The sequence below is a fragment of the Schistocerca nitens genome, chromosome 5, assembly GCF_023898315.1.
Source record: "Schistocerca nitens isolate TAMUIC-IGC-003100 chromosome 5, iqSchNite1.1, whole genome shotgun sequence".
Classification (NCBI taxonomy): Eukaryota; Metazoa; Arthropoda; class Insecta; order Orthoptera; family Acrididae; genus Schistocerca; species Schistocerca nitens.
In genome coordinates, this window is record NC_064618.1 from 768,415,901 (window position 1) to 768,441,896 (window position 25,996).

Consider the following 25,996-nt stretch of genomic DNA (forward strand, 5'->3'; position numbering starts at 1 on the left):
TGTCGAGGGGACACTAGATCGTAATCTTCATCCTTCGATATGGCAGTTGAGAATTATCAGTCTCTGCCAGTCCTTCATTATTTATTTGCAGAACGGAGGTGTTTTTAATTTGGGTTCGCTGAATGTTTCCCATTGAGGACTTCTTGATTAGAGGAATCTTGTGATTGGGTGATGTAACTTCCATCTCAGCAATGAAATTCTGGGATCCAGATTTCAGTAGCTTCTAAACTGCAACATCGCATGTGACTCTGCTACTAAAAACAGATCGTGAAGGCTCGAGGGAAGTCCATCGGCTGGCCGGCCGGGGTGGCCGAGCGGTTCTAGGTGCTAAAGTCTGCCGGCCGAAGTGGCCGTGCGGTTAAAGGCGCTGCAGTCTGGAACCGCAAGACCGCTACGGTCGCAGGTTCGAATCCTGCCTCGGGCATGGATGTTTGTGATGTCCTTAGGTTAGTTAGGTTTAACTAGTTCTAAGTTCTAGGGGACTAATGACCTCAGCAGTTGAGTCCCATAGTGCTCAGGGCCATTTGAACCATTTTGCTAAAGTCTGGAACGTCGCAACCGCTACGGGCGGAGATTAGAGTCCTGCCTCGGGCATGGATATGTGTGATGTCCTTAGGTTAGTTAGGTTTAATTAGTTCTAATTGTAGGCGACTGATGAGTTCAGAAGTTAAGTCTTATAGTGCTCAGAGCCATTTTTTTTCCATCGGTCGCCGCGTCACCTTCTGCTTTGCAGTTACTGTATAAAGGAGCATGTTGTCAACAACACCGCTCTCCCAGCTGCTTTGCAAACTTCCCAGACGCTGGAACCACTAATGTTCGGTCAAGAGGCACCTCAGTTGGCATCACGAGGCTGAGTACACTCCACACCACACCTCCCACCAACAAAATAGTTTTACGAGCCTCTCCGAATTGTGTTGTCGTTATTTTGGGGATTTGTGTTTATTTCTGTCGTGCAAGAAGTTTCCAGAATTGTGTGAGGAGTATTAGAACACAGTGTGCTGGATTAGCCTTTTCTTACGGATTTACGAATTTCGTTTTCTATCCACAGAGTAAAGCACTGTTTAGGAGATTTGCAGCAATTCCACGAAAATGAACAACAAAATAATAATACTGTTACCCTATCTCAAGGAAACGTTCTGCAACTCACCTTCGTATTTTTCAAGAACTCCTCCACGGATACTTTCTTGACAATTTGCTGTTGGACACACGACAAAAGGGCTTCCCCTGACACCTTGGGTGGTACTTTATAAATAATAAGTTGAGGATTATACCTTTTGAGTGGTCACATACACGATTTTCTATCTTTGCATTATTAACTACCTTATTACTAACTTGAGTACTTTCTAGGTCTGTAATTAACACATCTATTGTGGATTTCTTTGTTTTTTTTTCTGGTTTGCGACGCACTTTCTTGAACAACATTTCTTCAGTTTCATGTTCTCATGTTTCTCAAAATTTAGTAAAAGACGTTTCACCAGAAGTGGCCCCCTTTCTATTATGTATCATGTTGAAAATGCACTGGAACACGCTTTAGACTAGTTTGAACAAAAGACTGATCATTATTTCAAATTACCTTAGCAGATTGCTGTTTTATTCAATTATGTTTTCAAAATTAATTAACTTCAGAATAGGTTTGGGAACTATGTTTGCATTAATATATATTTAATTTTCCGAATAAACGTGTTTTTATTTTTGGTTTTTACACCTGTTTACACTATTAACCACCATATCAGGTCCTTCAGTTCTTTTGCTTTGGAAGTAGGTGTTTCCTTAAACGTTTCAGGATGAATCACCCACGCTCCGTAATAGATCGTCGTAGTTCTGCTTATAAGGAGCTTTCTCTTTCCCCGACTCCACAACGCCCGGAAGAGCTTCGACTTTCTCCTCTAGTGCTTTGCTCATGACACCGCGGAACGCTCTGACGTCCGGCTTAGGCCTTGTGCCGACTCAGCACCTGCCGACGCAACGCGACCGCTACTGCTGACGATCGCAGAATTCGGTGACGTGACGTGACATGACGTGAGGTGACGTGATTCACGACGTGTAGTCGCGACGTTGAGTGGAGTGACGTGTTGTCATTTTGGCAGACGTGACTAGAGGCATTTCCACACCACGTAGAACACTGTGCCCACCAAGGCTTTCCATCCTACGACAGAAATTATTACATTTATGCATACAAAGCTATAACCAGCTATTTATACTATCTGTCACGTTTTTTTGACTGTCTTTTTGGCAAACTCTGCTTCATGAGAGAAGCTTCATAATGACGACTGTTAACATAAATCGAATAAATGAATATCATAGAATGATTTGGTTTCCACAGAACTCTCCACTTTTTTCACAAATCCGAGCTGGATTGGCATCACTCGATCTATTCCAAACCTTTTTCTTTCGATGAAAACTTGTTTTTAAACTATAACCCACACGTACTTGGTTCAACGTAACGTAACAGACACTCGCAACCACCACATAAAACTGCTTCATAATGTCAATCTCTTTCCCTACCAATGTTATCCCTTCTACACACATCAAAAAACTTTTGCATCAGAACTGAAGATGGACGTTGACTGTGGATATTATATCACAGACACAGTCCGTTTCACTGTTCAGAGATGTCACTACACCCACCCAAAGATGTAAACAACCATGAATAAGCAGCGCCTGTTAGGCGGAGGTGGTCAGACAGCCGCTCAGTTCCAGTCATTCCATCAGGAAGGAGGCACACGGCTCGTGTTGTCTGTAGTTCAACCATGCCTAGACGGTCAATACTGCGGTTCGATCGCGTCCGCATTGTTAATTTGTGTCAGGAAGGGCTCTCAACAAGGGAGGTGTCCAGGCGTCTCGAAGTGAACCAAAGCGATATTGTTCGGACATGGAGGAGATACAGAGAGACAGGAACTGTCGATGACATGCCTCGCTGAGGCCACCCAAGGGCTACTACTGCAGTCGATGGCCGCTACCTACAGATTATGGCTCGGAGGAATCTTGACAGCAACGCCACCACGTTGAATAATGCTTTTCGTACAGCCCCAAGACGTTGTGCTACGACTCAAATAGCACAATAGGCTGCATGATGCACAACTTCACTCCTGACGTCCATGGTGATGTCCATCTTTGCAACCACGACACCATGCAGCGCGGTACGGATGGGCCCAACAACATGCCGAATGAACCGCTTGGGATTGGCATCACGTTCTCTTCACCGATGAGTGTCGCATATGCCTTCAACCAGACAATCGTCGGAGACGTATTTGGAGGCAACCCGGTCAGGCTGAACGCCTTCGACACACCGTCCAGCGAGTACAGCAAGATAGAGGTTCTCTGCTGTCTCGGGTGGCATTATGTGGGGCCGACGTACGCCGCTGGTGGTCATGGAAGGCGCCGTAATGGCTGTACCATACGTGACTGCCATCCTCCGACCGATAGTGCAACAATGTCGGCAGCATATTGGCGAGGCATTCGGCTTCATGGACGACAATTCGCGCCCCCATCGTGCACATCTTGTGAATGACTTCCTTCAGGATAACGACATCGCTCGACTAGAGTGGCCAGCATGTTCTACACACATGAAACCTATCGAACACGTCTGGGATATATTGAAAAGGGCTGTTTATTAACGACGTGATCCATCAACCAATCTGAGGGATCTTCGCCGAATCGCCATTGGGGAGTGGGACAATCTGGACCAACAGTGCCTCGATGAACTTGTGAATAGTATGCCACGACGAAAACAGGCATGCATCAGTGCAAGAGGACTGAGTATTAGAGATACCGGTGTGAACAGCAATCTTGATCACCACCTCTGAAAGTCTCACTGTATATTGGTACAACATACAATGTGTGTTTTTCATGAGCAATAAAAAGGGCAGAAATGGTGTTATGTTGATCTATATTCCAATTTTCTGTACAGGTTCGGAACTCTCGGGACCGAGGTGATGCAAAACGTTTTTGATATGTGTGTTTAATTCATCAGCTTTCTTCGTGTGGTTGAAGTTTCCCTATATCGTTTCTCTTTCACAAATTATGCATGGCTTCTATACATTTTTATTTATCAGACTTCTGACTGGCTTGATGTGCTGCGTCACAAATTCCTCACCTGTGCTACCCTCTTCATTTGAGAGCAATGCTTACACCCTTCGTACTCAATTGTTTGTAGAATGTGCTCCAATCTCTGTCAACCTCTTCAATTTTTATCCAATACAGGTCCTTTCTTGTACCAGGAAGATTATTCCCTGAAGTCATAGTATATGGTCTATCATCCTGCTAGGGATTTCTATATATGTCTTTCTTCCCAGATTCTGCGTAGAAAATACTCATGTCTCATCTTATTCGATTCTATTCTGTTGCGGTTTTTCCACTGTCCGTGAATCACTGCTACAATTCTGTGCTCCAAACGTACGGTACATTTCAGGTCTGTGTTTGGTACTAGTAGACTCTCTTCGCCAGGAATTCCCTCTTTGCCTACGATAGTCTCTACCCATGTCCTCCTTGCTTCGTCCGTCGTCGGTTATTTTCCTTCCAAGGGAACAGACTTCCATAACTTTATCTACTTCGTGATCCCACTTTCGATGTTAAGCTGCTCTGTTCTCATTTCGGCTTCTACGCATTACTTTCGTCTTCCGTCGGTTTTCTCTCAATCCATATTGTGTACTCATTAGGTTGTTCATTTCGTTCAACAGAGTCTGTGGAAAATTGGAAATTTGTGGTAAGGACTATGGACCAAACTGCTGGGATTATCGGTCCCTAGGCTTACGCACTACTTAATCCAATTTAAACTTACGCTAAGGAGAACACACACACCCATGGTCGAGGGAGGTCTCGAACCTCCGACAGGGGAGCCTCGCGAACCCTGACAAGGTGCCTCAGACCATACAGTTACAACGGGCGGAATTTTGCTGTGGATAGTAATGTCATTAGTGAATCATATCTATGATTGCTTTCATTCTGACTTTAATCCCGTTCTCGGTTGTTCGGAGCATGGAATCAACAGTAGGTGCAAAAATGTGCTTCACTGTCTTACATCTAGTGTAGTCCGAGGACCTTTCCTGGCCTTCCAAACTGACAGCTGTCTTTTGGTTTTTGAACACCATGTATACTGTCCTTCTTCCCCTGTAGCTTACTCCTTTTCTATTTTAAGACTCTTGCCATTGTGTAACACTCCACTGACGGTGGAAGCGTTCAACCAGAAATACAGGGCGATCCAGTTTGTGGTATTTTCTAGTGGATACCACTGTGACTTTGATTAGATTATTAATAGACGAATTCTTCAAAAACTTGAAGGTTCCTCGACTCCATTCTTAGTAAGGCAGGAGGGCATAATTACAGAGCTCCATTAGGTAAATATACCTCTAAGACGGTTTCGTACCATGGAGTTCCGTATCATGGTAGGATTTCATGGCGTGTGGGCAAATAGTATTCAATTCGTAAGATTGTCGCAGCTTATTTCATTCCCAGCAATAACAGGCAGAGATTCAGACATAACGAAAAACTTAATGGTGATCAACATTTTAAAGAACATGGTTATTATATGACACAGTGATCTATAATTATTATAAATAAACTGGAAGCAGTCTTGATCGCAAAAATCTTTTTAATGTGGTGACCGGTTTACATCTTTTTATAAGATCATCTTCAGACCATAGATGCCTGCCGGAGGCGGCAGTGCATGGCAACCCAATTGCTTGTGGCTGATGGCGGTACACCACTAGCCACAAGCGGGAGGGCTGTCATTCACCACCGCCTCCGGCACGCATCTATGGTCTCAAGATGATCTTATAATAAGATCTAAACCGGTCACTACATTAAAAAATTTATGCGGTCAGGACTGCTTCCAGTTTATTTTTAATGGTGATCCTTTTAAGTCCCCTTGGGTTACGTGTAAGGACTGCCCACATAAATATATTGGCCATGCGGATAGAACAGTTAATGTCTAGTTCAGGGTACAATCACCTGGTTCGGGCTGTAACTCAGCTTTGAGTACCCATTTTATCCAATATTTCAGTGTTTGATCGGTCCGTTTAGCTGTTTGTGCATTGCCTCCTTCTTCGCCTCCCTCAACCTTTGGGTCTTTTTATGTGTTGATGTATTGTGGGTCCTTCTCCTTTTGGTCTATTGAAACTTACTTATTTTTTCTTATCAGGAGATATCAATTTTTCAGCTCAATACTAGACTAAGTCAAACTTTTGCCAGAGGTCGTCTAGAGAGCAACGTGCAGGGAAGTTTCAACATGATAGAAGATGTTCCATGCTTTGCAATTCTCAAGAGTGACACTTATTGTCATCAGATTCTAATAGGCTTCATTTTATCAGATTGACTTTGGCAGGGGCTTCACCAGTTCTGATACGGTTTAGCATTTTTCATGACCTGTAGTTTAATTCAGCACCAGTTGATGGATATTCTGAAATAGGGTAGCTTCCAGGGAGTTCATACAAAGTGTAACTGAGAAGACGTTATCTCGATTTTAGTCTTTTTGATACATAAAGGCTACACTTAGTGGATGGCACTCATCAACTATCTTTTTAAACTGTTCGCTGAGTTCATAAGCTACTCTTCGGGATTTTGGACTGCTGAAACCTGAAGCTTTCCCTGTGGAATGGGCATCATGCATCCTGTGACTAGCCTACATGTTTCGTTAAACCTTATGTCGATCTTCTTCGCTTGTGCTCATCTAGACCAGACAGAGCAAGGGTACTCAGCTGCAAAAGAGTAGAGTGCTAAACTGGTCGTTGTAAGCACAGTAGGTTTGGCTCCCACTTACTGGCACTTACCTTTCTAAGGATTTTGTTCCTTGCAGCTGCCTTATTACGGTTTTATTCACAGTGATGTGTGTTTGAGGGTCTTGTCAGATGTCAGTCCGAGGTATGTCAGCTGGTCTGTGTGCTCAAGGGTAGACCAGTTCCAGTTAATGCACAGCTTTCTATTTGCTAGGCGTGTGTGCTTGTGAAAATCTCCAACTTTCGTTTCAGTTGGATTTGTTTTGAGAGAGTTGTCATCATAATACGTTGACAAAGTCTGTAGGCTATTCTCCAACTTTACCTCTACTTCGTCAAAGATTCTTTATTGTGCTGTGATACCCAGATCATCGTTGTTGCTGTTGTGGTCTTCAGTCCTGAGAGTGGTTTGATGCAGCTCTCCATGCTACTCTATCCTGTGCAAGCTTCATCTCCCAGTATCTACTGCAACCTACATCCTTCTTAATCTGCTTGGTGTATTCATCTCTTGGTCTCCCTCTACGATTTTTACCCTCCACGCTGACCTCCAATGCTTAATTGGTGATCCCTTGATGCCTCAGAACATGTCCTACCTGTGCAAGCTTCATCTCCCAGTACCTACTGCAACCTACATCCTTCTTAATCTGCTTGGTGTATTCATCTCTTGGTCTCCCTCTACGATTTTTACCCTCCACGCTGCCCTCCAATGCTAAATTGGTGATCCCTTGATGCCTCAGAACATGTCCTACCAATCGATCCCTTCTTCTAGTCAAGTTGTGCCACAAACTTCTCCTCTCCCCAATCCTATTCAATACCTCCTCCTTAGTTACGTGATCTACCCATCTAATCTTCAGCATTCTTCTGTAGCACCACATTTCGGAAGCTTCTAATCTCTTCCTTTCCAAACTATTTATCGTCCATGTTTCACTTCCATACATGGCTTCACTCCATACAAATACTTTCAGAAATGACTTCCTGACACTTGAATCTATACTCGATATTAACAAATTTCTCTTCTTCAGAAACGATTTCCTTGCCATTGCCAGTCTACATTTTATATCCTCTCTACTTGAACCATCATCAGTTATTTTGCTCCCCAAATAGCAAAACTCCTTTACTACTTTAAGTGTCTCATTTCCTAATCTGATACCCTCAGCGTCACCCGACTTAATTCGACTACATTCCATTATCCTCGTTTTGCTTTTGTTGATGTTCATCTTATATCCTCTTTTCAAGACGCTATCCATTCCGTTCAACTGCTCTTCCAAGCCCTTTGCTGTCTCTGACAGAATTACAATGTCATCGGCGAACCTCAAGGTTTTTATTTCTTCTCCATGGATTTTAATACCTACTCCGAATTTTTCTTTTGTTTCCTTCACTGCTTGCTCAATATACAGATTGAATAACATCGGGGTGAGGCTGCAACCCTGTCTCACTCCCATCCCAACCACTGCTTCCCTTTCATGCCCCTCAACTCTTATAACTGCCATTTGGTTTCTGTACAAATTATAAATAGCCTTTCGTTCCCTGTATTTTACCCCTGCCGCCTTTAGAATCTGAAACAGAGTATTCCAGTCAACATTGTCAAAAGCTTTCTCTAAGTCTACAAATGCTACAAACGTAGGTTTGCCTTTCCTTAATCTAGCTTCCAAGATAAGTCGTAGGGTCAGTATTGCCTCACGTGTTCCAATATTTCTGCGAAATCCGAACTGATCTTCCCCGAGGTCGGCTTCTACTAGTTTTTCCGTTCGTCTGTAAAGAATTCGCGTTAGTATTTTGCAGCCGTGACTTATTAAACTGATAGTTCGGAAATTTTCACATATGTCAACACCTGCTTTCTTTGGGATTGGAATTATTATATTATTCTTGAAGTCTGAGGTTATTTCGCCTGTCTGATACATCTTGCTCACCAGATCGTCAACATGGAGGAAATGTCTCATAATTTTGGGTGCTGACTGTTCGTGTACATGTTGAACACGATGAGGGCTAGAACAATTCCCTGAGAAACGCTGCTTTTGTGCTTCATCGAGCGACTTTTTTCTCTTCTCGGATGACGTAGAATCGTCACTTCTGAGGCAAGGATTCCATGATTTTTTACTAAGATTCTCCAAATCAATCAATATCTTGTTCCACGCCATTCTTAAAATAGCCTATCTTCGTCATCAGGGTTCAAGCTATCTCATGCAGATTCCGTGGATATCGGTTCAACGGTTTATTCGTAACAATTTAACAGAGGTAATTTCGCATACATAATGTTAATAAGGAAGTATAGTTTGACTTTAATTAACACGTCGAGGGTTTTATAAGCATTATATTGTAGATGTTTCTCATGACTGCGCTTTCGCATCAGTAAATCGAAATCAATTGTGCATACGGCTTTATTAGGTAGGAGACCTCGGTTGATATGTTCGGGAGCTTGGTGCAAGTCTTTTTATTTGACGCATATTCTGTGATTCGCAGGTCGATGGTGAAAAAACGATGCTGAGGTCAACACACACATCCAGATACAAACAGGGGAAGAAAACGACTGGGGCGAAATGGTACCCAGAAACCTATGATCGTGAAACGCAAGTGGCAACACTAACCATAAGACCACGAGCTATTAAACAGATTTGAATATAATAGAGAAGTTAAAAAAGGCGCATGACACTCAGCGGCTACATGTGGTGGGTTTATGACTGATGTTACAGTAGTATGGAAGTTGTAGCCGCCCTCCGTCAATCTGCTGTCGTTGATATCTCAGACGTACGATATTTATGTTATTATCTACTGTCTATGCCCAATTTTTTTAGTTATATCTATACATCAGATGGAGCAGCGACAAATATCTTAACCGCAACAGCAACTAAATTTCGGGTTTTCATAATAATTAATGTTAACTTTTTGAGTCAGTCGATCACCCTTCGTTTGTTGCTGCTTTACCGAAGACAATATAGTTAGTAACGTCTTTGGATGTTAATTATTATTGACCAATACACACGGTGTTATGGAAATCACTTTAGTTCTTTATTAACAACATCCAATAATAATTAAATGATCATGAATGATTGTGTTTTGTATATAGGCAAAAGGAGGGTTGATCCTACAATTACTCTCAGCAATTGCGCCAGTTAAAATGTCCGTGATTTTTATAGTTCGTCAATCAACGATATTATAGGAAGCACTACGGTCCATTACTGTACTTCGATCAGTCGTTCAAACTTAGTTCGTTTTTATTTTGAGAAAACTAAGTGTCCTGTTCTGTTCCTACATTCAATTCAACGTCCCTTCATATAGACCACAGTTCCTGTTATTAGTTATTCGGCATGTAATAGAATTTACTACTATGCACTACTTTTCTCGCTCACGCAGTTCCTCAGATATTCTCAGTTCTAGACCTACGGCAGAAGTCTGTCCCGTATAAATTATAAATAGTCATCAATTTTTTTAAGTTTAACAAAAGTACCGTGATCCCTCCCGTAGCATATCACACGGAAATGACCGCTATACTGCAAGCCGCAGCTACACAGACTTATTCGGAGCACAGAAAACAAGACAAGAGAACTAACAATATCCGCGCATGGTTTATAAAGCAGAATTTAGAAACAAAAGTAGCCGCGTTAAGCCCCTTTGATTTTCCGGAAGTGTTACTTTTCTCCGCGCATTATTCCGATGACAGATTATATATCAATAATTTCAATTAAAACTTCATCACTGCTATTATTATCGATATTATCGATCACCTCTCCCTATATGAGGATGAGACTGATAATATTGTTCTTAATTAAAAGAGTGGTCGTAAAGTATGGTCTAAATTCACTATGTTGAACCGCATTATGCAGCACACATCAAACAATGTAAGCATATCCACAGATATGTTGAAGTTTAGTAGTCAAAAAGTAAATAACGTTTTGAAAGAGTAATTATTGTTTCATATTCCACGTTATATTCTTCTTATGCATAAGTATGTTTTAATACAAGTTTTCTAAAATAGCCTACGTTATTCCTCAGCGTTAATGCTGCCTAATACTAAAGTTTATCAAAATCGGTTCAGCAGTTTGGTCGTGAGAGCATAACAGACAGAGATACTTTCTCATTTGTAAAATTAATGAGGATTAGTGTGGATGGAAGTACGTATTCAACACGTTGAGAATTATATAAGCATTGTACTCATCAACTGAATTGTATTACACAGAGCATACCAACCAACAAAAGCATTTTCACAGATATGAATAAGTTCAAACGTCAGTGAGTAAACAGCTTTTACAAGAGTAAATATTTTTCTTTGGTTCACGAAATATTCTTCAGATCAATAAATATCTTGCACTACAAACTTTATAAAGTATCTTGTGTTCCTCCTCAGGATCCAAGTTATCTCTACAGAAAATTTAACTGAAATAGGTTCAGCGGTATAGCCGTGAAAACGTAACAGAATTTAATTTGCATTTAAAATATTAGTATGGCTTAGTATGGAAGCATAGATCAAACCGTTTGAGGACTGTGTAGGTATTGTATTCTCCGCGGTGAATTATATTACGTAGAACATACCAACCAATAAAAGCATTTCAACAAATGTGATGAAGTTCAAAATTCAAAGAGTAAATAGCTTTTCCACAGGACAAAATTTTTCTGTAATTCGCGTTTTATTCTTGAAGTCATTAATTCTGTTGTATCACACACTTTCTAACGTAATCTGTGTCCTTCCGCAGGATTCAAACTATTTACGTACCCAATTTCGTCGAAATCGGTTCAGTGGTTTAGTTGTGAAAACGTAACAGACTGAGACATTTTCGGATGTATAGTATTAGTAGGGAAGTATGGATTATTGGTAGTGGAAAGATAAATTAAAAGTTTATATAGCCATGTGAAAAAATTATATACATCAATAAATTTGTTGAAGCTCTAGAAAATTAGTATGTTGTATTTGATATTTCACATTTTATACCGAACTTCAATTCATTATGAATACTCGCACGCATTTTCATGTGACTAATAATGACAAATAAACTATTATTATTATTATAAAATTATGGTTAATAATTATGATTACTGCCTATAGGGGCGATGTACAGCGGGGACTTCGTGTGCCCAGGACCGCTACGGTAGCTGGGAAGGCCCTATGGGAACCCTGAAACGTGACGGCTAACGGGGCTCTGGTGAAGCTGCGATAGGCCTAGCAAGCCAGTAGTGGATAAATCAACTCCTTTCAAAAAGGGAACATGCCTCGGATCACGGAACGGATTTAAAGGAAACCGACCAAGCAATGGAAAAGGATTACGTGATGGTTTACGACTGGGCACCTTAAACGTAAGGACTCTAACTGGGAAGTTAGAAGAAATTGTAGAAATGATGGAAAGGAGGAAATTGGACATCTTGGGACTTGCTGAGACGAGGTGGAGAGGAGTTGGTGAAAAACCACTAAGTAAAGGATGTAAACTGTACTGGATAGGGAATGAGAGGGGAAGAAATGGAGTGGCAATAGTGGTCAGAGAGGGTCTGCAGGAGGAGGTGGAAGGTATCAATGATCGAATGATAAAAGCCAGAGTACGAGTGAAAGGAAAAAGCATTGAAATCATCCAAGCATATGCCCCACAGGTGGGGTGTACAAAAAAGGAGAAGGCGGAATTTGAAGATGACATGCAAAAGCAGCTAACTGGAGGTAATCAGATTATAATAGGAGACCTCAATGCACATGTTGGCACAGACAGGAAAGGATTCGAGGGTGATAATGGGACCAGAGGGCTGGGGGAACCGAAATAGAGAAGGAAAATTGTTGCTGGAATTCTGCAAGAGGAATGGGCTGGCGATCGCAAATTCCTGGTACAAGAAGAGAAGTAGCCACAAAATAACTTGGTACAGTGGAGACTGGTCCCAAACTTCAGTAGTAGACTATGTACTAGTGGATAGGCAGATGATGAGCAGCCTCACAGATGTTAAGGTCATTCCATCTGAGGCCTTAGACAGTGACCATCGGCTGTTGGTAGCCACCCTGAGAGAGAAAAAAGATAGGAGGGCAACAGATATACAGGAGAAAAGGTTGAAGACATGGATGCTGAAAGAGGATGAACGGAGGACCCAGTACCAGACACTGATCAGGAAGAAGCTGCCAAAGGAAGATCAGAGAACAGTGGAACAAGAATGGGGAGATTTTAAGAGGGCTCTAGTTGAGGCAGCTGAGACTGTGTGCGGAAGAACTAGCACTAAGAGGAGAAGTAAGGAAACCCCATGGTGGAACAACATATGTAAAGAGGCAGTACTTCGAAAGAACAAAGCCTTCAGAGAATGGTTCCAGACCCGAACAGAGGAAGCTAGGGTAAAATATAAGGAAAGCAAGAAAGCGGCACAGACCATAGTAAGGGCGGAGAAGAAGAAGTGGATGGAAAAATGGACAAGAATGTTAGAAGAGGACAGTGAAGGGAACAAAAAAGTACTTTACACCATGGTAAGAAATAAGAGGAACGACAGAAGCGAGTGCCTGAGGATCATGGATAATAATGGAAGAGTTGTGGAGGAAATGCATGAGCTCAAAAAGATTTGGAAGGAGTACTTTGAAGATCTGTTGAATGCCGCCAAGCGGGTAGCTAACAGCGATGGAGAGCCTAAGGCAGCAGACGATTATAATAGTGGGGAAATTGATGATCTAACTTGGAATGAAGTGGAAGAAGCCATAAAGAGGATGAAAGGGGGCAAGGCACCAGGTTGGGACGAAGTAACAGTGGATATGATACGAGCAGCAGGAGAAGTAAGAATCCAGTGGCTATACAGAGTGCTGAGGGTGGTGTGGAAGGAGAACAGAATTCCTGAGGATTGGAAGAAAGGAATTATAGTCCTGATCTTCAAGAAAGGGGATAAAAGGAGATGTTAGAACTACAGAGGAATCACCCTGCTATGCCACTGTGGAAAAATCTATGAAAAGATCCTGGAGAAGAGAATAAGAAGCAGTATTGAAAGTAGACTGCAAGAGGAGCAGTATGGTTTCACACCGGGAAGATCAACAACGGACCTCATATTTGCGGTAAGGCAACTGCAGGAAAGGCACTATGAGTACGGGAAGGACTTAATCATGGCCTTTTTAGATATTGAGAAGGCGTATGACAGTATCTGTAGGGACAAGCTCTGGGATGTGCTGAACGCAAAAGGGGTAGATGAAGAGATAACACGAAAAGTCAGAAAAATGTATGAGGGAAGTGAGAGTTGTGTGAAAGTGGGGAGGGAACGTACTGCATGGTTCAAGCTGGAAAATGGGCTGCGACAGGGAAGTGCACTTTCGCCTTTATTGTTTATTATTGTTATGGATGAAATCCTACAGCAAGTATCAGATGCAATTGGAGATCATAAAATGAAAGCAGTGCTTTTTGCCGATGACCTGATGTTATGGGGAAATTGCAAGAAGGAGGTGCAAGAGCAGTTAGATGCATGGGAGGCAACGGCAGCACAATATGGAATGCATTTCTCTGCAAAGAAAAGTGAAATAATTGTCACAACAAGAAAGAAGAATAGGCCAAATGTGGATATAACTTGTGGAGGGGAAAAACTACAGGTGGTAGAGAACTTCAAGTACCTGGGAAGCATGATTGAAAGTAAGGGGGGAAACGCAATGGAAATAAATGAAAGGTGCAGAAAAGCAGGGCAGTTCTACAAATGCATTAGGGGGCTTATTTGGAGCAAGGAGGTGCCACAGAAATCCAAGGGAATTATATACCGAACGTACTTTGTCCCCATATTGCCATACGGAAGTGAGACATGGGTAATGCACAAAAGCGACAAAAGTAGAATACAGGCTAGTGAAATGAAGTTCCAGAGGAGCAGGTTGAGTGTAACAAGACGAGACAGATTGCGAAATGTGTATGTGAGGGAAAGACTAAAGGAGGAACCAGTACAGGACAGGATAGAAAAATCAAGACTGCAGTGGTATGGACATATGAAGAGAATGGATGAGGGAAGAATTCCAAAGAGGATGTTTGATCTGCAACTGGAGGGGAAGAGGCCCAGAGGAAGACCAAGAGATAGATGGGTGAAGGGAGTGAAGGAATGTGTGACGAGAAGAGGAGAGAACTGGACGAAGGTGGAAGAGGGGGAATGGTGGAAAGACAGAACACGATGGAGAGGCTTGTGTTCCCGACAGACCCAGCCAGTGGCTGGAAACTGTCCAAGATGATGATGATGATAAAATTATGATTAAATGATCGTTAAGTGAAACTTCCATTTGTTAGTAAAAAATTGGTTCTAATTACAAGTAAAAATAAAAAGAAAATGCTACCTGCATTATTCAAACTAGTAACACCATTACTGACAACAACCAAATTTGGTTGTGTCAGTCAACTGCAACAGCAGACACGTTAGCTAATATCGATGAGGGCACTTGTTGCCCACAGTGTAACTTCTCGTACAGAAGGTATTCGTGCCTTTGGGCACCATACTGTGTGACTAGTTATGGTTGTAACAATGTTTGTGGTTTGTATATCAATGCCACTGAGAGGCACGAAACCAAAAAATTATCCGATATCCTCATTACTAAACAGCTGCGAATCTACAATCCCGTGTAATCATGCCTCGAATCAGCATTAAAAAAATAATAAAATAAAATAAAATAAATAATAAATACAAAATTAAATAAAAAATTTCTAATCAACGATCCTCGCAAATCTCAACTTCAAAGGAGAGTTTTTTCGAGGCTTTTGAGAAATGCGTCGTAGAACCTAGGAAATTGATGTACGGGCACTGAACTTCCAATCTTAAATGTAAGGAGAAAACCAGAGAGGCCACAGTAAGTGCACTCTCCATTCCAGTAAACTGTTACATCATTCCAGAATGTTAATCATTCTTTCTTTCGTAGCGGACACAGTGTCTTCAGTGAATGCTATCAGTGATATTCTGTGAGCTAGAATTTTTTAGTGCCACATTCTTGAATGCTAGATTCGATCCGTACACACCTCACAAATTCACATAAGCGCTGAGCCCTTTGTTTACAGTTGTCGACGTGGGTGATAATTTGTCCAGTGTGACGTCGCAGTGACCTCTCGAGTTGTCGTCCTTTTGTGATGCGCGGTGGTAACTGCAGCCGCGTTGCAGCCAGCAGGTCGGCTATGTTTTGCTGATTGGCGTATATTCGAGGCGGCCGGAGCCTCTGTTTTGCCGGCCGTATATTTCGCGATTATGGGGCCATAAATGTCGGCGCGCATTCTGTGGCCGCCGCCGAGGCCTCCTAAAGCCGGCGTGTCGAGGCGGCTGCCGCGCGGGGGCCGTTGCGATGGGGGTGGGAGGCGGGGGCGGCGATGCTGCTGAGGTCCCGCGGGTCACCCAGCCAGCCACACACGGGGCCGTGATGTGTGGCCGGCTGCGGCCGGGCTGCCGCTGCCGCTGCCGCTGCGCCCTACTTTCTCCGCGCGGAGGGCGTGCTCACGCCTCAACGAGAAAGTGCTGCACACACTGGCCGACGCTCTGCCTTCTCATACACTGCACAGACGCTGAAGGCCGCGCTCTGAGAGCCTACATTTTCTGAACCAACTAATAAAAGAAATGTAGCGTGATAGAAGGCCACGCGAATACGAATAATTTTACAAGTGAAAAAATAAAGTGATTTTCGAAAGCTCTGAGTGAAGTTGAGTTTTGGTGTGTTTTACGACACTAGAACACTGGGATATTTAGAGCAACGTTATGCAATCAAGTATCACGTTGAACTTGGGGAATCCGGCAGAGTGACCTTTGAAAAGTTGAAACAGGCCCATGGGGAACTTTCCTGATTAAGCACTCGAGTTTCTCACTGGCTCAAGTCATTTTTAGAAGGTCGAGAACAACTTGCAGAAGTTTCACGCTCAGGGAGACCTTCAGTTTCAAAAACCGATGGAAACCTCGAACATGTGCGTGTTTGTATGAGATCAGACTGACGTTTAAGGGTGACCTGTTAAACTTAAACAAATTCACCGGACATCGAATTTTGATCGAATATGTGCACATGCGTAAGGTGTGTGACAAAATGTTGCCGAAAAGCCTCACAATTGAGCAGAAGGGCAGTCGAAGAAAACGTGTGCGTTGAACGTATTGAGATGTTTGCCAATGATCACGAATGGTGGTGATCACAGGTGACGAATCCTGGATTCTTGCGTAGGATCCTAAGTGAAAGCGGCAAAATGAGAAGCGGCAGACTCAGACGACTCCTCGACCGAGGAAATATCGAATGAGCAATTCAAAGATTAAAGCAATGCCGATTTGCTTCAATAATAGTAGAGGTATCGTGCATACAGAATTTGTTTCTGCATCACAGACTGTCAACCAAGTGAAACTTCCTGGCAGATTAAAACTGTGTGCCGGACCGAGACTCGAACTCGGGACCTTTGCCTTTCGCGGGCAAGTGCTCCCCCCAGAGAGCTTCTGTAAAGTTTGAAAGGTAGGAGACGAGGTACTGGCAGAAGTGAAGCTGTGAGGACGGGGCGTGAGTCTCGCTTGGGTAACTCAGTTGGTGGAGCACTTGCCCGCGAAAGGCAAAGGTCCAGAGTTCGAGTCTCGGTCCGGCACACAGTTTTAATCTGCCAGGAAGTTTCATATCAGCGTACACTCCGCTGCAGAGTGAAAATCTCATTCTGTCAACCAAGTATTTTACAAAGACGTCCTCGAAAGGCTCAGTGAATCGAGTGATACTGATCAGAGGGAAATATCGAATGAGCAAATCAAAGCAATGCTGATTTGCTTCATTAGTAGTAGGGGTATCATGTATAAAGAATTTGTTTCTCCATGACAGACTGTCAAGCAGGTATTTTAAAAAGATGTCCTCTAAGGGCTCAGGAAAAGGGTGAATCGAGTGAGACTGCTGCGCCATGAAAACGACCCATATCACACGGTCACTTCCGTCACTGAAATTTTGACTCCAAAAGACATCCCTGTTGTTCCACAGCCTCCCTATTAATCTTATCCGAGTTATCGCGACTTTTCTCTTTCCCCGAAACTGTAAAATGTGTTGGAAGGACGTAAATTTAGGACTCTGGAGAAAATTCAAAATATGTGACCAACGTTTTAAATTGAAGCCGTTCAACGTTGCTGACAAGACTGGGAACAACAACACCGTCGGTAAACAGATGCCGAAGGGAACTACTTTGAAGGTGACAACGCTGTGGCTTGAATAAATAAAAACTTTGGTTGTGAAAAAAAAAAAGAGTCTCATTACTTTTCCCACACACCTCACATAGAGGAAGCGTGACCACTTGCAGCAACACAGTGAAGTTTCCACTGAGAAATAGCGATAATCATACGTTTTCAGCTTCAGCCACTTTTATTTTCCATAATTTGTTGTTCATACATTACACATTAACCTCGTTCAGCCATAATATACCACATCATTTTAATATGAACAGAGAAATGCTATGGTATTTAATGGACGCATGAGATTAGCCATCTCATTTCTGTTTTGCAGTGAAAGTACATAAAAACATCGAAAGTGTTATAGTTATGGGAAATATTATCACGAAGACACGGAACACAAGATCAAGAGGTAGAAAAACAATTCGATTTCCTTGATATTCTTCAATACGTACATAGATGAAGTAATCGGTAAGTTTTAAACGGTGAACAAACGAGTGGACTAGTTTTACAACGCGACTCTATACTAAATGTAATTTTATTTGCAAATGACCTAACTTTGAATACAGAGAACGAAGATTACCTTCAGATGAGAGTGTATTTACCTCAGGCTAGAGCCTAAAATTGTGTGTAGATAAAGCGAAAGTGATAGAATTCCAAGTCACAGAACCACTAAGATCAAAAATAGACTTGAGTAATACAAACTTGGAAGTAATGAAACATTTTAAATAGCTAAGATGGTACATCATAACACCCTGTATGAACAAATAATTGACGTGAATCAAAAGTTAAATAAATTTTCTTCCATATGTGCAACCACCGTAAAAAAATTATGCACGATAAAATTACGAAAGAAACCAGCTGACGTTTTACGAGATCATGGCAGTGCCAGCTCTTGCATAAACGAGTATATGGAAGTGAATCAAGCGACAAAAAGACACGAAGATGATAGAGTACACGCTCAAGAACTCAGTTTTCTAAGAAGAGTGGAAGGACGTACAAGACAAGATCGTGAAAGAAATGTGGATATAAAGAAAGATATAGGAAGCCTAAACGTAGAAAATAGCAGAAAATAGAAGGAACGGGATTAAATTTAGGGTGAAATGATATCAAAGACAGCATTCGGTGATGCGACTGCTGTCATCAGTGAAAGTGAGATCGCACTTCATCCTTTTTTTCGCGTGTCTTCTTGTCTTTTCCAGAATATTCATTTACCCTTAAAGCTTCATCTACATATGTACTCAGCGCGCGGCATAAGTACTTATTACCCATATTCCATTCGCATATTGATGAAAATGACTATATGATATGTACAGGCCCTATTCCCACGTATGTTACTCTCAGGATCCATACACAATAGTGGCCACATAATGGTCATTCCTCGTATCTTATTCTCATGATCCATACACGGGATTCACAATGGTGATAGCATAACGGTCATAAGGCTTTCTTCCTATAAAGTCTCTCGAAATCCACCTAAAATGGTTTCGCAAGAGCTACGTCTACATTCTTCCGAGAATTCCCACTTAAATACGCCGAGCATTACAGCTACATTTCTGTGGGTGCTGTACTAATCTGTTACGACCATAGTAGATGGTCTCCGAATTCATTCGATGTATATCATAAAGTCTACTTTAGATTGACATGAATCACTGCCACAGTATTGGTCGCACTAGCGTCTTGCATGCCGTTTCCTTTTAAAAGATGCACTGCAGCTCTCTGAATCCGTCCAATAATTACTGTACCTCTTACATTCGACTTTCATTATTCTGAGTTTATGTGATAATTCCATTTCATATCGTTTCTTAATATTGTATGTAAATAAATACCAATACGATTTGACGTGGTTAGGGAGTTCACCGCTAGTAGTCGGAAGTGGTTGGTTCTTTCTTTTATCCACATTTAAAGGAGCTGTCGTTTACGCTTTGTTGCATCACACATATATTTACTTTCGTTCCCGCAAAACATTCGTCGTCAAGTGTAACTCGAGCAAAACCTATGCTGGGTGTTCACAATTTCTGTTACAAGCTTCTGGCTGTTATAGAGATGACTTATCAGGTAAAGTTTTGATAAGGAACCAATGTCAGGAAATGTACCGTTTGGATGTACAATAATATTGGAGATCAGTCTACTTTAATATTTCTCGCCTCACATTACGGTACGTAATAGTAGAATGCACACCGTCTGTATTGAGAACGGTTTTTGGATCACGCCAGTCCATCACGTACTGTTTTCTTCCAACAACGACAGCGGCATTCCCCGAGAATCTCTTTTCGCATATGTCGAGGTTGTACAGTTACTTTTTTCTACATCTAAATGATTATTTCCACCCTTGTCCTCATGCGTTATTGCAAATACCCTATATCTTACTGAACCTAGTGGACACTGGCCTGGCTTAAATGTCTTTATTTAGACTTGCAACAAAGGTATCTATAAAATAACTCAACGTGCAGTTAGTTAAGATGGGCACAATATTTTTAAACAATAGAAATATATCTAACACAATCCTGGATGCATACTGCCTAAAGGCTATCATTTTGTTCACGATCTTTTGCATGAACACAATTTACAGATTTTAACGTTTTTAAAAGCACGGTATGTTATGAAGTAAGTTGAGTAGCGAATTGTTCAATGAGGCACTCGAAAAAATCGTGAAGCACCAAATACAAGCAAACTAAAGGTGATAAACCTTACCTTTATTTGTTCCACGATGTATTGCTAGTTCCATTTGCCAAGAAACTCCCTCTTATAGTTGTCGTTATTTCACTCTTTAGTGCATATCTGCTTTTGCATGTTAAATCCTGCCGAGGTAAGATGAATATTTGCTCCAATTTCGTTATCGTATATGAAACATAGAGAAGACACAACATGTAATTACAAACAGTAATGGAAATTTACGTGTATTGAGCCACATGTTAAGCGCCAGATGTGAGGTTACCTCAAACCTCGCAATGAGGGGTATGCTATGAAAGTTTTTCTCAAAGGTGTGACATTAATTTAACAGTTTGCGAGCAATGCTACTTAGCATGATACAGTATTAATGACATGTAGGCAACACATATTGAGGATGGATTATTTTTGTATAAGCAGCGCAATGCAGTGCACTTCCTGTTACGATGCACCCTCGGAACAGTTTCCAAAAGCCGCGTGGGATTAGCCGAGCGGCCTTGGGCGCTGCTGTCATGGACTGTGCGGCTGGTCCCGGCGGAGGTTCGAGTCCTCCCTCGGGCATGGGTGTGTGTGTTTGTCCTTAGGATAATTTAGGTTAAGTAGTGTGTAAGCTTAGGGCCTGATGACCTTAGCAGTTAAGTCCCATAAGATTTCACACACATTTGAACATTTTTCTGTTCCTAAAAGTTTGTGTTGAATCGGGCTCGTAAGTGGGTTGGCAGGCGTCATTCTTCGGAAACTGTATCCGATCACATCCACGAAAATCTGCCTATAAAAGGTTACATATAGCAGGGAAACAATCGGATAAAACATCTCAGGGGGATTCTGGCTCTCAATTGAAAAGCAGTAACGAAAGAACAGAAATAGTGTCGGGTCGTTCGCCTCTGAACAATTCGAGATCAAACTTGCCTGTTTTTCCCTTGAAACACATATAAAGTACAAGATAAATCAGGCAAATAGTAAGGAGACAAGATGGTTATTCTGATTAAATAACGAACTCTGTGAATTATACTGATCTAAGTATAATTTAGGAATCAAAATTTACAGAGTTATAGAAATTAGATCGTCTCAGGGGAGAGATTCTAAGGGAGACAAGATACCAAGACGATGACATATGAAGATACCTCTGTCATTTTTTACTGTGGCTTTACATTAACCACCTATACAGCTCCTGGAAATATCGATGCATAAAAAAATGTTCATTCGTTTTACATTGAACATTGCTTCTCATTATATGCGTTTTTACGAATACATTATCTTTCTCGTATTACTTATCATCACGTTATCAATTCAATGAGAACAGACAAGAGAGAGAAAAAAACAATAAGAAAAATTTCAGCCTTAGTCATGTGGAATCGGTTTAGGTCTGAAACTCAGCTATGGAAATCACAAAAAAACACTTTTCCAGCCCCACTAAAAATCATTTTCCAGCATTTCTTGGCACAAAGAGTTTTATCATCAGGTGCATATTCCTGTGACTGATAATTACTGTCTTCTACTCCGTACTCACACATTTATGAAAAAACTTGTTACAGTACTTCATGTCGCGTCTGACCTTCCTACATTTCCCAGTGCATTTATAGTTAGGGGTCTTTTCTGGTTGTCTTTCTCAACCCATGCGGTATATCTGAGAAAAGATGATTTGGTTGATGACTGGCAGTTGGCGTTCGTTCGTAAACAGAGCTCTATGAGTGTGTTATACGCCACCACGAGATGTACAACGAAGAGTTTTATACGTCTGACAATGCATTTTTCCTGCTTTCATATTATTATTTACTGTGCCTCATGGAATCCTAATTTTGAGGTACATTATATTACGTGGCACTATAGACACATTCCCATTATATTTATTTTAATTTATGTAGTAAAGCGAAATAAGCATTTGTGTTTACCTTGAAAACTGGGCAATGTTGTTCCACAACATTTTCTACAAAATATTGGGTTCATGCGTATCTTTGTAGAGGTTTCCCAAAAGTTTGAAAATAGATACACATAACAGAGTCTTTAGTCATCGCAAATATATATTGTCCTTCACTACTTACAACAGCCTACCAAAGCTGGAGTAGCTTTCCGATTCTGCGACTGAAGAAATTACGTGCTTTTGAGGTGAAGAACTCTTCGAGCCACTTTCGAGTACATTTGTGTCTACCTTGAAAACTGGGCAATGTTGTTCCGAAACATGTACTACAAAATATTGGGTTCAAGCGTATCTTTGTAGAGGTTTCCCAAAAGTTTAAAAATAGATACACATAACAGAGTCTTTAGTCATCGCAAATATATATTGTCCTTCACTACTTACAACAGCCTACCAAAGCTGGAGTAGCTTTCCGATTCTACGACTGAAGAAATTACGTGCTTTTGAGGTGAAGAACTCTTCGAGCCACTTTCGAGTACATTTGTGTTTACCTTGAAAACTGGGCAATGTTGTTCCGAAACATGTACTACAAAATATTGGGTTCAAGCGTATCTTTGTAGAGGTTTCCCAAAAGTTTAAAAATAGATACACATAACAGAGTCTTTAGTCATCGCAAATATATATTGTCCTTCACTACTTACAACAGCCTACCAAAGCTGGAGTAGCTTTCCGATTCTGCGACTGAAGAAATTACGTGCTTTTGAGGTGAAGAACTCTTCGAGCCACTTTCGAGTACATTTGTGTTTACCTAGAAAACTGGGCAATGTTGTTCCGAAACATGTACTACAAAATATTGGGTTCAAGCGTATCTTTGTAGAGGTTTCCCAAAAGTTTAAAAATAGATACACATAACAGAGTCTTTAGTCATCGCAAATATATATTGTCCTTCACTACTTACAACAGCCTACCAAAGCTGGAGTAGCTTTCCGATTCTGCGACTGAAGAAATTACGTGCTTTTGAGGTGAAGAACTCTTCGAGCCACTTTCGAGTACATTTGTGTTTACTTTGAAAACTGGGCAATGTTGTTCCGAAACATGTACTACAAAATATTGGGTTCAAGCGTATCTTTGTAGAGGTTTCCAAAAAGTTTAAAAATAGATACACATAACAGAGTCTTTAGTCATCGCAAATATATATTGTCCTTCACTACTTACAACAGCCTACCAAAGCTGGAGTAGCTTTCCGATTCTGCGACTGAAGAAATTACGTGCTTTTGAGGTGAAGAACTCTTCGAGCCACTTTCGAGTACATTTGTGTTTACTTTGAAAACTGGGCAATGTTGTTCCGAAACATGTACTACAAAATATTGGGTTCAAGCGTATCTTTGTAGAGGTTTCCAAAAAGTTTAAAAATAGATACACATAACAGAGTCTTTAGTCATCGCAAATATATATTGTCCTTCACTACTTACAACAGCCTACCAAAGCTGGAGTAGCTTTCCGATTCTGCGACTGAAGAAATTACGTGCTTTTGAGGTGAAGAACTCTTCGAGCCACTTTCGAGTACATTTGTGTTTACCTTGAAAACTGGGCAATGTTGTTCCGAAACATGTACTACAAAATATTGGGTTCAAGCGTATCTTTGTAGAGGTTTCCCAAAAGTTTAAAAATAGATACACATAACACATTCTTTAGTCATCGCAAATATATATTGTCCTTCACTACTTACAACAGCCTACCAAAGCTGGAGTAGCTTTCCGATTTTGCGACTGAAGAAATTACGTGCTTTTGAGGTGAAGAACTCTTCGAGCCACTTTCGAGTACATTTGTGTTTACCTTGAAAACTGGGCAATGTTGTTCCGAAACATGTACTACAAAATATTGGGTTCAAGCGTATCTTTGTAGAGGTTTCCCAAAAGTTTAAAAATAGATACACATAACACATTCTTTAGTCATCGCAAATATATATTGTCCTTCACTACTTACAACAGCCTACCAAAGCTGGAGTAGCTTTCCGATTTTGCGACTGAAGAAATTACGTGCTTTTGAGGTGAAGAACTCTTCGAGCCACTTTCGAGTACATTTGTGTTTACCTTGAAAACTGGGCAATGTTGTTCCGAAACATGTACTACAAAATATTGGGTTCATGCGTATCTTTGTAGAGGTTTCCCAAAAGTTTAAAAATAGATACACATAACAGAGTCTTTAGTCATCGCAAATATATATTGCCCTTCACTACTTACAACAGCCTACCAAAGCTGGAGTAGCTTTCCGATTCTGCGACTGGAGAAATTACGTGGTTTTGAGGTGAAGAACTCTTCGAGCCACTTTCGAGTACATTTTCACATGGAAAAGAAGTTCCTTGAAGGCTGTTTGGTAAATAAAAAATAACAATCTATAAATAATACCACAGCAGCCCGAATAACGATGATATAGAAGAAAAACGCTACCAACTTACGTTACAACCTAATAAACAGGATGTATACATGGACAAAGAAAAAAAATTGCCGAATTTTTCCCGGATTTCCTGATTAAAAACACATTTTTTCTCTGGTGAAGATACACTTTTTCCATGTTAAGTGACAGTGTACTTTCTCTCGGAACTGTAAAAGTTATCAATACTTTGAATGCCTTTGGTTTTTGTACACCGGCGTAGAATTTCTCGGCGCTTTAGAGAACGAAACTCAAGCGAAAAATATTTAAAAAAAGCACGTTTTGGAAAGATCTTTGATGTGCAGCAACATGCACGCTGTATATTTTCGTATTACGAAAGTATAAATGCGAATTCCACCCAACACCGCATGTTACCTTTTGAAGCACTGAAATCGAGATTGCGATGCGCTTCTGAAAGCCAGTCACAGCTCATGTCAAGTGATCTCACCAGACAATGACAGCAGATATTCGGAGTATAGGACACGTAATGTAGTCAGCCAATAGCAACACCACTGTCAAGTATTGTGAACACACTGTGGGGAGGCACGCGCAAAATGTTTCCTCTATTGTTGCCGTTCTCAACACAGGCTTCTAACTACAATGTTGGCAACCACAAAGTGATTAGCGAAAACGTGCAGCCTGTAATTAAAGTTCACTGCGCCCACTCTGATAGAGAAATAAAGTTATTGATCATTGAAGTTCATTATGCTGAGGATTTAGGATGATGTCTGGGATTCATATAAAATGCAGTTTACTACATTCTGTTTACTATATTCTGAAAACGATAAAGCATAAAATTTCAGACAAATGTTTACTCAAGCAATGCTACTACCAGCTACTATCAGAGCTGTTCAGTCTATTGCACAGATCCTATTGTCCCTAGATAACGAAACTGTTCAATAATCGTTATTGATGTAAATGTTCAAAGTGAATGCTCGGCAAAATTTGGTGTTAATACTCCTAGTAATGGTAGAAGGTCTGTCCTGCGGCGACAAGTGAAAATACGAAATACGCAAACTGAGAATAAATCACTCAACACGTTGCGCAATTAACACTTTATCACAATGCGAACTCATTGGTACGTGCAATCCTAGTTACATAATACGGCATCCAAGGCGGTTCCTTGGAACTGCACATACGCGAAGGGGCTTCCGACGCGGAGTGCGCGCTGATACGAATCTGGAAGAGAACTGGGGCCTGACTTGAGCACGTAGTGCTCTTATTTATATAGCCGCGGTGCGGTCCACCAAAGTTGCAGCCGACTACATTTGCCTTC